The sequence below is a fragment of the Crotalus tigris genome, unplaced genomic scaffold, assembly GCF_016545835.1.
Source record: "Crotalus tigris isolate CLP2741 ecotype Arizona unplaced genomic scaffold, ASM1654583v1 scf7180000017764.6130737, whole genome shotgun sequence".
Taxonomy (NCBI): Eukaryota; Metazoa; Chordata; class Lepidosauria; order Squamata; family Viperidae; genus Crotalus; species Crotalus tigris.
Window position 1 is genome coordinate 461171 of NW_024096618.1, and position 14502 is coordinate 475672.

Below are 14502 nucleotides of genomic sequence, written 5' to 3' on the forward strand. Positions count from 1 at the left end.
CCATTGGATTTCTTGTAGACTAAGACATCCAGGAAGGGAAGTTGATTAGCTTCTGTTTCCATGGTGAACTGTATTTTGGGGTGTAGGCTGTTGAGGTGTGTGAGGAAGTTGTCCAGTTTTACTTTCCCATGTGGCCAGATTATGAAGGTGTCATCTACGCATCTGAGCCAGATTTTGGGTTTGTGATCAGATTTTTCTAGAGCTTGGGTTTCAAAGTGTTCCACGTAGAGGTTTGCAATGACAGGTGAGAGGGGTGATCCCATGGGTGCTCCTTCTATTTGTTTGTATTTTTGTCCGTTATAGATGAAGTATGTGTTGGATAGGCAGTGGTTGGTCAGATCTAGGATGTGTTTGGGGGGGTTATATTTGTTTTGGATAGCTTGGGATATTTGCTTCGGATTTTATTTATTTGGGGTGTGTGTTTGTGTTAAAGTTGGTGTGAGAAAAAAAACAGCAGATTTCCATAGGCTACAAAATTTGCCAAATTGTATCCATATTTATTAAAAATAGCATGAAGACTCTCACTGACCACTGTTAACCATTGTTAAGCAACAAACCTCATGACATCATCTGAATTTTGCCTCTAGCCAGCTGCAGGGACAGCTGAAGTTGCCCTTTAGCTGCTCTGCTGTTAAAGTGATGCTATAATGGCCCTCTTCTTCCATGTTAAACCTTGCTGTAGGAACAATTGACACTGCCTCCAAGATAGTGTTGATGACAACATGGTCAGAGGCTAGGATGTTCTTATCTCTAGTTTAGAGGAAGGTGACTCTGATTCTCCTGACTTAATTAGGAATTAGGGATTTGAGGGTTCTAGCCAGCCCCACGACTGTGCTTTTCTCTGCACCCCAAGCAAAGCCACAGAACCACGTTTCCCTGCCTTTTTGGAAGGCTATCCTGAGAATGCGTTTAAACTGAAGATATTAACACAGTTCACGAAGAAAGTGCCTGAAAGAAGATGTGCAATATTTTTAAAATATTTTGGTTCAAAAGTTATTCTAAAAATTATTCTAAAATGTTTTTGCTTGTTCCTAGATAAAAGAATCTAGGAACAAGCAAAAAACATTTTAAAATAATTTTTAGATTAGAATAACTTTTGAACCAAAATATTCCTGTTTTATTTCATCATTATCATTACTTATATCATGTTATCTGTCATATTACCTCTTTGAATCCTAAATCCTAGTCAGACATGCAAATTGACAAGCAAATAAATAAAACCAAAGATGTCTTATCTCAAACAGGAGTTTCCCTGCATAGTACAGGAATGTCTCCATTATGAATGGAATGTGCGAAACTAAGCTAAGCTAAACTAATCCTAACTAAACTAATTCAACAAATATATGAAATATGATAAGGAAATAAACAAATAAATAGTATGTGTAAATAGATATATTGAGTAAATAAATGAATAAATAAAGATGTCTTACCTCAAACAGGAGTTTCTCTGCGTATTATAGGAATGTCTCCATTATGAATGAAATGTGCGAAACTAAGCTAAATTAAACTAATCCTAACTAAACTAATTCAACAAATATATGAAACATGATAAAGAAATAAACAAATAAATAGTATGTGTAAATAGATATATTGAGTAAATAAATGAATAAATAAATACTGTAAAATAAACTAAACCTAAGCTACATAAATACAGATAAAAACACAAGAAAATATAAACAACCAAATAAAATCAAATGAAGCTAACTAAGTAAGCACCCACACAAGATAAAACTCTTGAATGAATAGTTTTCACTCAGCCCACCAAAAAGTTTTATTTACTTCTCCTTTGTGAGCTCATGCCCCTGTCAGCACCATTATGAGGCAGGGCCTCACAAAGGAGAAGCAAAGCAAACTGAATGGCTGAATGAATGCTGCTCAGAGTTTTATCTGTTTTTCAATATTGGTAGAAATGTAAGTACAAAATCCTGCTTATGCGTTTGGTGCAATCGGGATGAGCTAACAAGAAAAATGCCACAGAAATATTAGTGCCACTGAAGAAAGCAGGGAGACATCTGGAGAAATATGCACAAGTGAGAGTGAAAAAAAGCTGCAGTGGTGAATGAGCAGAACTGGAGAGTTTTCTGTGCTTGGCAGAGTAAATTTCAATATGGCTCTTGCTCCACCAAACTTCAAGATAAACCCAGTATTTAAACTTAACTATTCAGCAACAGCCCCCAGTATTTAAACTTAACTATTCAGCAATAGCCCTTTAATTTCTCTTTGGAGCTGTTGGTATACATACACTATTACAATATGTTGCATGACCATTATTGTTTGGACATAGTGTACATTTCCTTGCCTTTTTTCTGTCCACAGCAGAAAATCTATTACATTTAGTGTTTATTGAGCATTTAAACAGAAAGCACAAATTCATGGCATGGAACTGGGCTACTTGAGGGACCGCCTTTTCCCGTTTATACTAGCCCAGCCGCATCAATCTCACAGAGAAGGTGTGCTGTGGATAACTTCAGCTACGGATCTACAATTGATGGATCCCAGGACACATGCTTTCTCTGTTGTGGCAACTGCCTTATGGAGTAATCTTTCCAAAATTAAGTTGGCTCCATTCCTTTTGATTTTCCAAAAAGTCCTTAAGAACTGGTTAGGTGACCAGGTCCAAGTCTATGCAGTTCTTTCAGCTTTTGGCTCTCCTTTGCTACTTCCTGTAAAAAGAAATTGATGAAGCACAATCAAAATTTAACTTTTAATGCATAATATAACTTACTAGCACTGTTCTAATTTCTTACTATCATGTAAAATCCTAACAATTTTCATTTTATCTATTTCTTTTTGGAACCTCTGGATTTCCTCTTTTAGTTTTCTACATTCCTCGTATTTTTCTGATTTTCTTTCTTTTCTTTTCCAATCACTGCCAGCTCCTTTGTTCATTTGCAGCCTGGGAGAAGGGAGTGTAAGAGAAGAGTAAGTGGCTATAAACATGTACTGCTAATGTTACTTAGTTGGTTAATGAAATATCTGGAAGAAAACAACCAAGCTCAGAGAGTACCAAGAGCCCCACAGTGTAGCTTCTCTGTTTGATTAAAACTGAATACAATTCCTTCCTCTCTTCCTTATATATAATATGGCTGTGATTAACAGTACTTGCTTTCTCATCACCTAGAATCATAGGGGTGGAAGGGACCTTAGAGGTCTTCTAGTCCAACTTCCTGCCCAAAGCAGGAGTTGTTATACCATCCTGAACAAATGGACATCCAATTTTTTTTTAAAACCCTCCAGTGATGGAGCACCCACCACTCCAGCAGGCAAGGTTATTCCATTGATTAATTGCTCTCACTGTCAGGAAATTTCTTAATTCCAGATGGGATCTCACTTTAAAAAGCTTCTATGCATTGCTTCTTAGATGTTTTTGAGAACAAGTCAACCCCTTCATCTGTATGACTGCCCCTCAAGTACTATCATGTCACCCCTAATCTTTTTCTTTGATAGGCTAGACATAGCTGGTTTCCTTAACCGATGGTCATACAATTTAGCCTCTAGACCTCTTATCATTTTAGTTGCTCTGCTCCACACTCTTTCTAGACTCTCAGCATCTTTTTGATATTGTGATGATTTTCCAAAAAGCCCTTAAGAAGACCAGATCCAAGTGTGATGGAAAGAGCACCTGAAGAAGTAGTGAGGGAGACTTTGGGCAACACAGAGTTTTCCCTGAAAGAGACCTGGATCAAGAGACTGCGCAGACCTGAGCTGGATGAGGGAGCAGGAAAGAGGTTCAGTATAGCTTGAATACACACAAGACTCTCTCAGAGTATATCTAGTACGTTAGAAGGTTATAACTTGAAGTTGGCAAGATTCTGTCGATTAGGTTTAAGCAAATAAAGGATTGAACTCAGTTGGATTTCATTAGGCCATTTCTGGTGTTGGGTTTAATACTGGGTTTCCCTGGAGTCAGAGACCTATCTAGATAGCCCCATTGTTGAGAGTGACATTTTTATTTCCTACAACTATCGGATTTCTAGTTTTTTTTAGGATATTTATTATTATGGTCTATTATATTTGTATTTGCTATTTTGCCCTCCCTACTTTTTGGGAGGGTAAAAGTGAGGGATGTGGGGGACACTTTAGACTTGCATGATTCTGTTAATATAACCTCTAAAGGTAGAACTGGCATTTCTGGTTGTCCTTTTTGCATGACTACTTTGCAAGTCTAATATCAATCTTGCAAGTCTATTTGATGTCAGTTTTTGACGCAATGATATTATATATTCCCATTGGAAAGTCTATTTGATTTCCACCTTGGAAAAATGGTTAACTAAGCTGGGAAGTTTGTTTTGATGTATAGAATAATTTTGTACCTTACCAGTAAATCTGATGTAGAATTCAGTTCTCACTGAAAAACGATCCTTGGAGTATACTGTAACTGAATATATGGATTTGTGCCTCATCCAAAATTTAACAGAATAACACAGTTGGAAGGTACCTTGGAGGTCTTCTAGTCCAGACATGTCAAACTCGCGACATCACGCTATGTATCAGAACTTTTTTACCATTGCCGGCAATGGGGTGGGTGCGGTTTTGCGATGATGCATCTGGCCTGCGGGAGCGGCAGTTTGACATCCCTGTTCTAGTCCAACCCCCTGCTCAGGCAGGAAACCCTATATCATTTCAGACAAATGGTTGTCCAATCTCTTCTTAAAAACTTCCAGTGTTGGAGCATTCACAACTTCTGGAGGTAAGTCATTTCTCCTTAGTTCTAGGTTGCTTCTCTGCTTGATTAGGTTCCATCTGTTGCTTCTTGTGCTGCCTTCAGGTGCTTTGGAGAATAGTTTGACTGCTTCTTATTTGTGGCAAACCCTGAGATATTGGAACACTGCTATCATGTCACCCCTAGTCCTTCTTTTCATTAAACCAGACATACCCAATTCCAGCAACCTTTCTTTTTATCTTTTAGCCTCCAATCCCCTAACATTTGAGTATAGAATCTATATTTTAATTTCATGGGATAACCCATGAAGATTTTCAATAGTGATCCTATTTATTGTAGCTTACAAAACCAGCCAATGATTTCTACAATGCTGAACCTGGTTCTTAATACATATTCATGGCTTAAAGTTGAATAGTGATGCTTATTTTTATAAAAGGGATATAACATATTTTATAATTCATAAGTACTTAATGATATATTGGAAAACTGAAATTCCCCCGACATTCTAGATCCCTTGTTTCCCTTTTTGTATTTTAATCTTTTATATTTTTGCATGTTTTTTTATCTCCCTTATATCCTTTCTCTAAAACATTTAATTGAAAAATAATTGGTCTCCCCATACCTCTAATAGGAAAGACTCTCTTAATCTATCTTCTCTGGTGAATCTATCCAGTATGGTTTAACCTCTGGTGCAGCTCTCATCTTCCTCAGAGCACAGAACACTGTTGAACACTGCTGTGCAGGGCAACGTAGATGGGGGAGAAAGGCAGATGGGGGGAATTACAGCACATTCATGATTGTAAGAGCAAGATTGCTGCTAGGCACCCCAATTTTGATCACATAACCATGGGGGTATTGAAACAGCCATAACTTTGGGTAGATGTCATAACTCCTTTTATTCAGCATTGTCATAATATCAAACAGACGCTAAACAAATGGTTATAAGCTGAGTACTATCCGTAGGGCTGTTGTCTGTCAGCCAAAATGGTTGAAATAGATTTAGTGTCAAGTCCAAGGAATCAAGAACGGCACAAGGAATTACTTCAGAGTAGTTTACTGTTGTTCACCTAAAGACAGAAATCTTGCCAGATTAAGCAACTATTTGCATGACTGTTAGATATTCCCTGTGAATTGCTAGGGAGGGTTGCCTCCATCGTTTTCCTGCATACCAAAGACTCCAAACTTCATTGTCTCTATGCCCTCTGGGAAAGAGCCCCTCCCTGTGACTCTGGATCACATTCCACCACATTTAGACAATATCTGGATACTGACGTTCAGGGCTTTTTTTGTCATAGAATGCCCAGAACGGAGTTCCGGCACCTTTTTTGGGATGGCAAGGCAGGTTGTATGACATGTGTGAGTTCCAGCACTTTTTTTTTTTTTTTTTTACAAAAAAAGCACTGCTGAAGTTGAAGTGCTCAAATCTCCACATAGACTGATAAACTAAAAGTTGGATTAGTTCATGGAAGATTGTTCAAAAGAATTGTCTATGACATTTTTTTTTTACTGTAGAAAGTTCTTGGTGAAACTGAAGTTAAAGGAAGAAAAAAAAATGAAAGAATTACTTAATAGAGAAAACCTAGAAGAGGATTTGACTGATGAATGAAGGGTTTGACTGATGAATGAATGCTGGGCAGTCTATTTTGAAGCCCTTTCTTAAACTTTTTAGATAGGAGTAGTTCTTATATTTCGAAACATAGAAGGTATACAGACTAAGTATGCAAATACAGGTACACCCTGACATAACGACCACAATGAGCTCAAAATTTCCATTGCTAAGCAAGACAGTTGTTAAATGAATTTTACCCCATTTTTTACAACCTTTCCTGCCACAATCGTTAAATAAATTACTGCAGTTGTTAAGTTAGCCACATGATTGTTAAGTGAATCTGGCTTCCCCATTGACTTTGCTCCTCAGAAGGTTGTAGAAAGTGATCACATGATCCCGGGACTTAGCAACCATCATAAATACATGCCAGTTGCCAAGCAACCGAATTTTGATCACATGACCATGGAGATGCTGCAACAGCCATAAGTGTGAAAAACAGAATTGTAGCTTCAAATGGTTACTAAACAAATGGCTGTATGTCAAGGACTACCTGTATATTAACATATATTTATTTAAAACTGACCTTAGGATCCAAGTTAGCAGGAAAAAAAACTGTTCTGTACTTTTGAGTCAGGCTGCATCTGTAAAAGAATGTAAAACAATTAGGGAGATTTGGAACAAAGGATATGAAGCCATTTAACTGTTCTGATAAAGGCTGTCTGAAATTGTTTCCTACTCTTTTAAGTGAACGAATAAGGGGGAAAAACCCTGGAAAGCTATGCGATGCTGCTTTTTTCAGCTAGATTGCTTGAACATATGAATAAATGAATATTTAATCAATGAATAAATGAATATAAATATGAGTAAATAAAATAAACATATGTACCTTATTGCAAGCCTGTTGATTTGCTGTGAATTCCAGCTACAAATGGTCTTCACAAAGCCACTAGTGGTGTTTGATCATCAGTCTCTTGTTTGATCACCAGCCTCTTGTTTGATCACCAGTCTTTTTCAAACAAACTTTTGTTCAGCTTTGCCTTAATTTCTTTATAATAGTTTAGAGTGGAAATCAGTGAGCTGGCAGCCTTAATTTGCACTCCAATTAACTCCAAAGTCAGATATAAATCAAAATTTAAGTGACTTAAATCTGACAAAATGGCCAAGCCTTCTGAGATTTCTAAGTGTTTGCATGGTATTTGATGATCTCCAAAGATTTTAACTATTTTAATCCTTATTTCTTTTTTAAAAAATGATGACCATATTGCCTGCTATCTGGGAAAGTGATCTCTTTCTAACATAAGCGTATCCAATCTTGGCAACTTTAAGATCTGTGGACTTCAACTCCCAGAATTCCCCAACCTGCATGGGAGTTGAAGTCCACAGGTCTTAAAGTTGCCAAGGTGGTACACATCTGCTCTATGACATCCCGTTTGTGTCTAAAAGAATACATTACTGCATTATGACTTTATTTATTTATAAATGAATGAATATGTTTATTTTATTTATTTATTAAATTTATCATAGTCCTCACTTTTTAAACAGACCACTTTTCTTTCCTAAGACCAATATAATGTATCTGCTGATTGGAACATAATCCTTATTGCTATATAATTTTCCCCAAAAAATCTTTGGCTTTAATGAATGACGTGAGCCTCTTTACCATTAATAGTTTTGTAGCCATTCGTTACCTTTCCTCCTCCTCTTTGCTTCGATTTATTAGAAGCATTTTCTCCGTTTGGATTCGTTTTCTGTTAAATGTTGAGATTTGTTAACATCTCACTGCAAAATTGTCTGTAGAGGTTACTTTGTAGCTTGTGATCTGCTCCCAGTATAATATTTATACCATACATATATTAATAGAATTGTTCACATCGCCAAAAAAGCAACTGTCCCTTGTTGTGTTTTATTAAACAGTTGGCATGGAATGGGGATAATTTCCTCCATGTGTCAGATGCTTGTAGTTTATTTTCTGCAGAAGGTTTGTCAGACCCTGCAAATATAGTAGTAACTTGATTTTCCTGTGCTATGCAGGTCTGAAACTGAACAATCCGCTGTTTTTCAGATTACTTCTTCATTTCTAGATCTTCAAAGATTAATTCCAAGTGTCCATCTCACTGGATTTAATTTTCAGCCCATTCTCTGAGACAAACCTTCACGGAACTTTGCTTTCAAGCAATGCAGTCACCTATTTGGATGGAAGATAGAAAGGATTACCAATTACACACCACTAATGCATTTGTAATAACTGACAGAGGGAAGATCTGACCCATTACGTATTACATGAAATCTTGTAAGCTGCCCCGAGTCACCTATGTGTGAGTTGGATAGCTATATAAATTTGTTTAACAAACAAACAATAACATTGCATACACTATTAGGAACCCACAACTAAATTCTATACACCCTTGTTAATCTAATTGAATCAATCTAGTTCAGAAAAAAAAACTATTTTTATGTTGTTTGATGAGGACAAACACGTAACAAAACAAGTTGCATTTTTTGGAATGACTGCAGGGAAGATACAAGAGCACATCCTGACAAACAGTGCTGTTAATTTTAGAGGGGATGCATTGAACTGATATGATTGCGGTAATTTTATATATACATTGCTAAACCCAAGGTTGGAAATAAAATGTTTAAATAAAAAAGAGTTCAGCAACATTCCAATTATTACAACTGAAAAGATATTTTCCAGTTGCAGGGTATGCTGTTTCCACTCAAGTTTTACCTCTGAAAGCATCTGTATCTCTGCTGTCATGTAAGTGCACTTTTCAGCCAGGTTTCTGTGTATGAGTGCCACATCTCTCTCTCCATAGATATTTTTTTCCTTTTTTCCGTGCATTTTCAGTAATATTTATTATTTTAACTCATTGTTCTATTATTGCTTACACATTATATTGTTGAACTGCTCTGAGATATTCCATATGAAGTGATATATAAATGCTTAAATAAATAATAACACTAAATCAGTTACCAAGAAACCTTAAGTCTGTGCTGTAATGCAGAGAATGGGATTCGGTTTTGGAATTCTTAACCCAACACATTCCTCCATTATCCATAGCTAGTCCTAGTCAACATGCCATTCCAGAGCTAGTTGGCATGATCTTTGGCCAAATTTCAGTCCCAACATGCACACAAACATGCATACGTGCTCACGCACACACACACGCACACACACACACACACACACACACACGCATGCACACACACACACGCACCATCTTTCCTTTTATCTTGTTCAAGGCAAACCTATTTCGAAATCTGAGGAAGAGAATCAGGTGTTGAGGAATGTATACTTTCCAGCATTTCACAGATGACAGTGCTAATACATCTGTACATTTGTAGATAATCCCAACTCAGAAGTGCCTGAAATAGGAAGAACAGGAAGAGCTGGGAGATACGTCAATCAAACCCAAATGCAAGTCGATGTATTTTAAAGTAGACACATGTGTCCTTTTATTGCAAGAATTTAGAGGACATTTGTCCCAGTTTTGAGTTTGTCAAATCTAGACTCTGCAAAGGCAAGAAAATCACGTGATATGCTTTTATAAGAAGATATAGGATGAGAAGAACATTTTCTTGCTTTCATCTGATAAAACATATGATTCATTTCTCAAAGAACGATATTTCTGGGCTGGCTATTGTCATCAGCATTTAAATAGATCTATCAACTATGATGTGTATACTAAGGCAATTTATGTTTTAAAGTGTGATGGCATCTACTGTAATATAACATAGCTGTAGTAAAATTGAAGCTTTGAAAGAAAGATAGATATTAACTAGGTACAAATTCCTAATATTCACTGCTTTTTCCACAACATTATATATCACTGAATGTGTGCATTTACACTTACTCTTTATTTTTCTTGGAGGCTTTTTTATAATTCATATTATGTTTGATTTGACTGTTTTGAGCTTCTCAGACCTGTTCTGGAGTTGAGCGATGCCTCGCCTGCAGTACAATAGTGGTAGATACAGAAGAACAAGGTATCAAAAAATAAAAAAAACATATTTAATCCCAAGTGGAAGATCAGACTGGAGGCCAAAATAAAGAACTTAAGATCAGATGTGAGTAATTTCAAGAACATAAAAGCAAAAAGTGAAGAATGGAAGGATCAGGACAAGCCTAATTAAAAAAAAAAGATTAGCTTAGCACCAGAAAAATTGAAGAAGCTTTGGAAATCATAAAGCAACATAAAATAGCAATAGTTGGAAAACTGAACGCCATGAGGTCCGAATCATCTGATTTAAGCAGAATAACAACTTCAATCAGGCCAGAGGCAATTCTACTGAAGTATAAATAGCAATACAGCAGATATTCTGAAAATGGAAAACCAAACAAAAAGAAAACAATACAGTTTTGGAAAGATCTTTGGGAACCTCAAAAAAAACTATAAAAAAATGCTGACTGGATAAAGAATTTGAAGGCCAATTTAGTAAAAATTAATGGAAGAACTAATAATAACATCAGGAAAGTTTAAAAAATGAATGAAAAGGTTTAGAAACCGGACATCTCCTGGAAATGATCAGTTGCATGGCTTTTGGCTCAAATATCTGACTAGCTTTCATCTAACTATAGCTAAACAACTTAATAAAGTATTAGGGAGACATAAATGACAGGTTAATAACTGGATTCAAAAAAACCCAGTGAAAGGAATTAATTAAATATAAATATAAGCATAAAATATGTAGGAAAATAAGTTATAATTCTTCCTTTGTCCAGCAGTGAATGTACTTATTTTTGTTAGTTTCTGAAATTCTAACAAGTGTTCAAGAAAATCTGGTGTTAGTTCAGTCTGCTTAACAAGACATCTACAGTGAGTTCAATCTCTCCAAGCATGGATTACTTATGATTTCTCTATTTACGTCCACATCCCATCCAATAGCTGAGATAGGAAAGGGCATTTATGCTGTAGCAAAATGCATGATTTTAGGTACAGCATTTCAATTGTATCTTAGTTAGCGAGCTGCTCAAGAAGTTTACTTTTTGGATATTATACAGAAAATGTAAGAAAACCAACCATGTAATTTCCACTCTTTTCCACACCCATACTTTTATAAAGTTGAAATCAGTTTTACTTTATATTAAATATAAAGGACAGGCAATGTGAGGCCTCCAGATATTTTGAACTACAGTTTCCACAAATCCATGCCATTGGCCTTGTTGGCTTGGACTATGAGAATTAAATTGGAAAACATCTGGGAAACACCAGGTTGTTTATACTGCCATCTGCTATACCAAAGAACTTTTTCTATTGTACTCTTCAATGCCTCACTTTATTTTATCTTTAGAATTCATATCCCACTCTCATGAAAACAGATGTTCTCAGCATGATGAAAAGTAATAGAGAATATAGTAACATCTATCAACAGAAAATCTGAAAATAATAACAAAAACACATTACTTAAAATTATAGAGACAGTTGGCAATGTTGGTAGTATGAAGGTTACCTGGACAAACAGATGTGTTGTCAGTTGGGGGAAACATTCCATTTTTCACTTTGACAATTTAGAGTAGATAATATTTTTATAACTGCATAAAACTAAATATAAAGTGTTAATATTTAAAATAGAGTATAAAGTGAAAATTATTAGATTGAACAATCCTGTGATATTGCCAGACAATTTTTGCATACGCAGAATACTCCATGACTGTCAATGCAGAATATTTTTGTGGCTTAGACACCCTACCTGAAAATAATATTTTGTAGTTAAATAGAATAATCGGGGTATGCTCTACTCCAGCGGTTCTCAACCTGTGGGTCACGACCCCATTTAGGGTCGAACGACCATTTCACGGGGGTCACCAAACAACGCAGTCTACCATTTTTTTCCCCTTTTCCTTGGCTGTGCTACTCCCTTTTATTCTATTGGCTTTTGAAAGCCAATAGAATAGACTCTCTTGAATAGAGTCTAATTCTATTGGCTTTCAAAAGCCAATAGGAATTGTCCAGGCTGTCCCTGCCCCGCTGAGCCCACCAAAAGTCCCATTCTGCAAATGGTGCTGCAAGTTGTCTGCAGCGAAGGCGAGCTGTCTGGAAGTTTCCACCCCTCCCTGCTGAGCAACTATTAAAAATGTAAGTAAAAGAGGGCTAGGGATGGGAGGTGGGAGGCCGGTGGGTGCAGGGAGGGTTGCTGGCGCGCGGGAGGCCCGGCGGGTGCCTTACCTCCCTTGGGCTGGGCCAGCTGGTGGCCCAACAGGTGGTCGGCCTGCTCCGTCTCTGCTGCTTGCCAGCTACGCCTTGGCCGGTGCAGGGGGTGGCACCACGCATGCGCGGTGCTCCCGGGCAAGGAAAGTCCTCGATTTATGACCGGTTGGATAGTCCTCAATTTACGACCAGTTGGGTAGTCCTCTACTTATTCCCGGTTGGGGTTGCGGCATTAAAAAGGTTGAGAACCACTGCTCTACTCCAACCAATGGATTTTTTTTCAAAGTGATTAGAGAATCCTCCTTCCCACCTATGATAATTTTGTTTTAAAATTAGTTTTTGTTTTACTTATGGACAAACTCAGGCCTTTAAAAAAAATTCTTTTCTTGAGAGAATTTCTTTAATATTTGGGCCAAAAGTATATTACAGCCACCAAAAAAGCTAACACAGTCCTAGGCTGCATTAACAAACAGATAGAATCAAGATCACATGAAGTGTTAGTACAGGTTGTTAAGTGAGGATCTCACATGACCATGATTCCATTCCATTCCATTCCCTCCTCTCCTCTCCCCTCCCCTCCCTTTGTGTTTCTTAAGCCAGTTTTAATGAGATAATAATAGTTTGGTTTAGTGGCTAAGGCACCAGGGTAGAAATCAGGAGACTATGAGTTCTAATCCTACCTTAGACATGAAAGCTGTTTGGGTGACTTTGGGCCAATCATCAGGAGGCTGTGAGTTCTAGTCCTGTTTTAGGCATGAAAGCTGGCTGGGTGACTTTGGGTTAATCAGTCTCTCTTAGTTGGACTATGAATTGTAGGGTAGTTGTTGTGGGGAAATTAGAAGGAAGGAATATTATATATGCTTGCTACCTTGAGTTATTTATTTTAAAAAATGGGTAGGATTTCTAAAAAAATATTTAAAAAGAAAAAGAAAAAAACCAAATTAATTAGAAAGCAGTTGAGTAAGAAAATCAAATACCTTCCCTTGAAAAAAAAAATGTGTATCTTTTCCATTTCTGATTCATTTGGTGTTTAGGTACACTTATAGAAAAAGAGAAAGTCTCCAAAGATGGAAGCCAGAAAAGGAAATAATAGTTCAAAGGCAATTTTGATGATTGCACAAGCCGTCTGAAGTTTTATAAACCAGCTAATACATAGGGCTAAGGTGTAAGTAATGCTTTTGTCAACTCAGGCAAAAAACTATAGTGGAAACTATAAAAACTATTTGCATGTGGATCTGATACACCTTGCACCTCAACGTATAGAGGAAAAGGTATCAGAACATCTAGTGGAAATGCTTACTCCTGCTATAAATCAATTGTATATAGCAAAGGACTGGGCCATTGCTAATAAATGGAAGCAAAGATTTCCTGAACTGTTATTAATGAAAAAAGAACAACAAATTATTTTTCCTTAGGACAAAATAAGATGATTTTGTTTTACAATCTATACCACATTTTGATTTTGTTCATCACAAACATATATGACAGTATAGTTTAGTTCTTCCCCCTGAGTGTTTACAGAATTTCAATAAATGAAATGTAGGGAAATCAAAAGTCTATTTTGTAATAATCATCCGCATTTGTCTAAATGTATAATAATACATTATTATGTCACTCACTGGTGAAGGGAGGGAGGGAGGGAGGGAGGAAAAAAAGATAAATGGACAGAAGGAAGGAAGAGTGTTTTCTCCAATGAGTGATTACATAATATAATATATGATACCAATACTATCTCTCTAATCAAAGATTTAAAAAGTGTGATCTACAGGCTACAAGAGGGTCACCACTTCATCTTTTATGACACCCAAAATAGTTTAGATCCAAAATATCAGGCTTTTTGTTTGGGGGAAAGGGGAATAGGCTTATCTTAACTCTTGCAGAAACTTCAAGTAGTCATTTCCCCGTTTAAGACTCTCCATGTCTACTAATAAATTGGGCTCATTTGGAGTCTAGCACTTCCAACTTTTAAAATATGAACATGCATTCAAAGTTCAGTGCAACCTTTGAGCCAAATGATGTTATACCGTAGATAAACCAGACGTTGTAGATGAAGGAGCACCATCCAGTCCTCTCTCTGGAATTTAAACAAAGTATTTCTAAGGCAAAAGTCAATTCACTGTCTGATTACAATTCTGCTTCAC

The 14502-nt window shown here is 36.7% G+C and overlaps 1 long non-coding RNA gene across 2 annotated transcripts in view; it reads right to left on the minus strand.

Annotated features, from left to right (window-relative positions):
* Positions 1-481: 481 nt before the first annotated feature.
* The window catches only part of LOC120306921, a 69040-nt gene continuing 55019 nt past the window's right edge, over positions 482-14502 (minus strand). The window contains exons 1-4 of one of the 2 annotated variants that reach the window (XR_005556419.1): positions 10067-10167; positions 7901-8397; positions 6796-6853; positions 482-2663 (exon numbers count right to left, since the gene is read on the minus strand). This is a non-coding gene — a long non-coding RNA (uncharacterized LOC120306921). Of the gene's footprint in view, positions 2664-6795; positions 6854-7900; positions 8398-10066; positions 10168-14502 lie in introns of those variants that run through there. The other variant, XR_005556420.1, reaches the window with a different exon arrangement.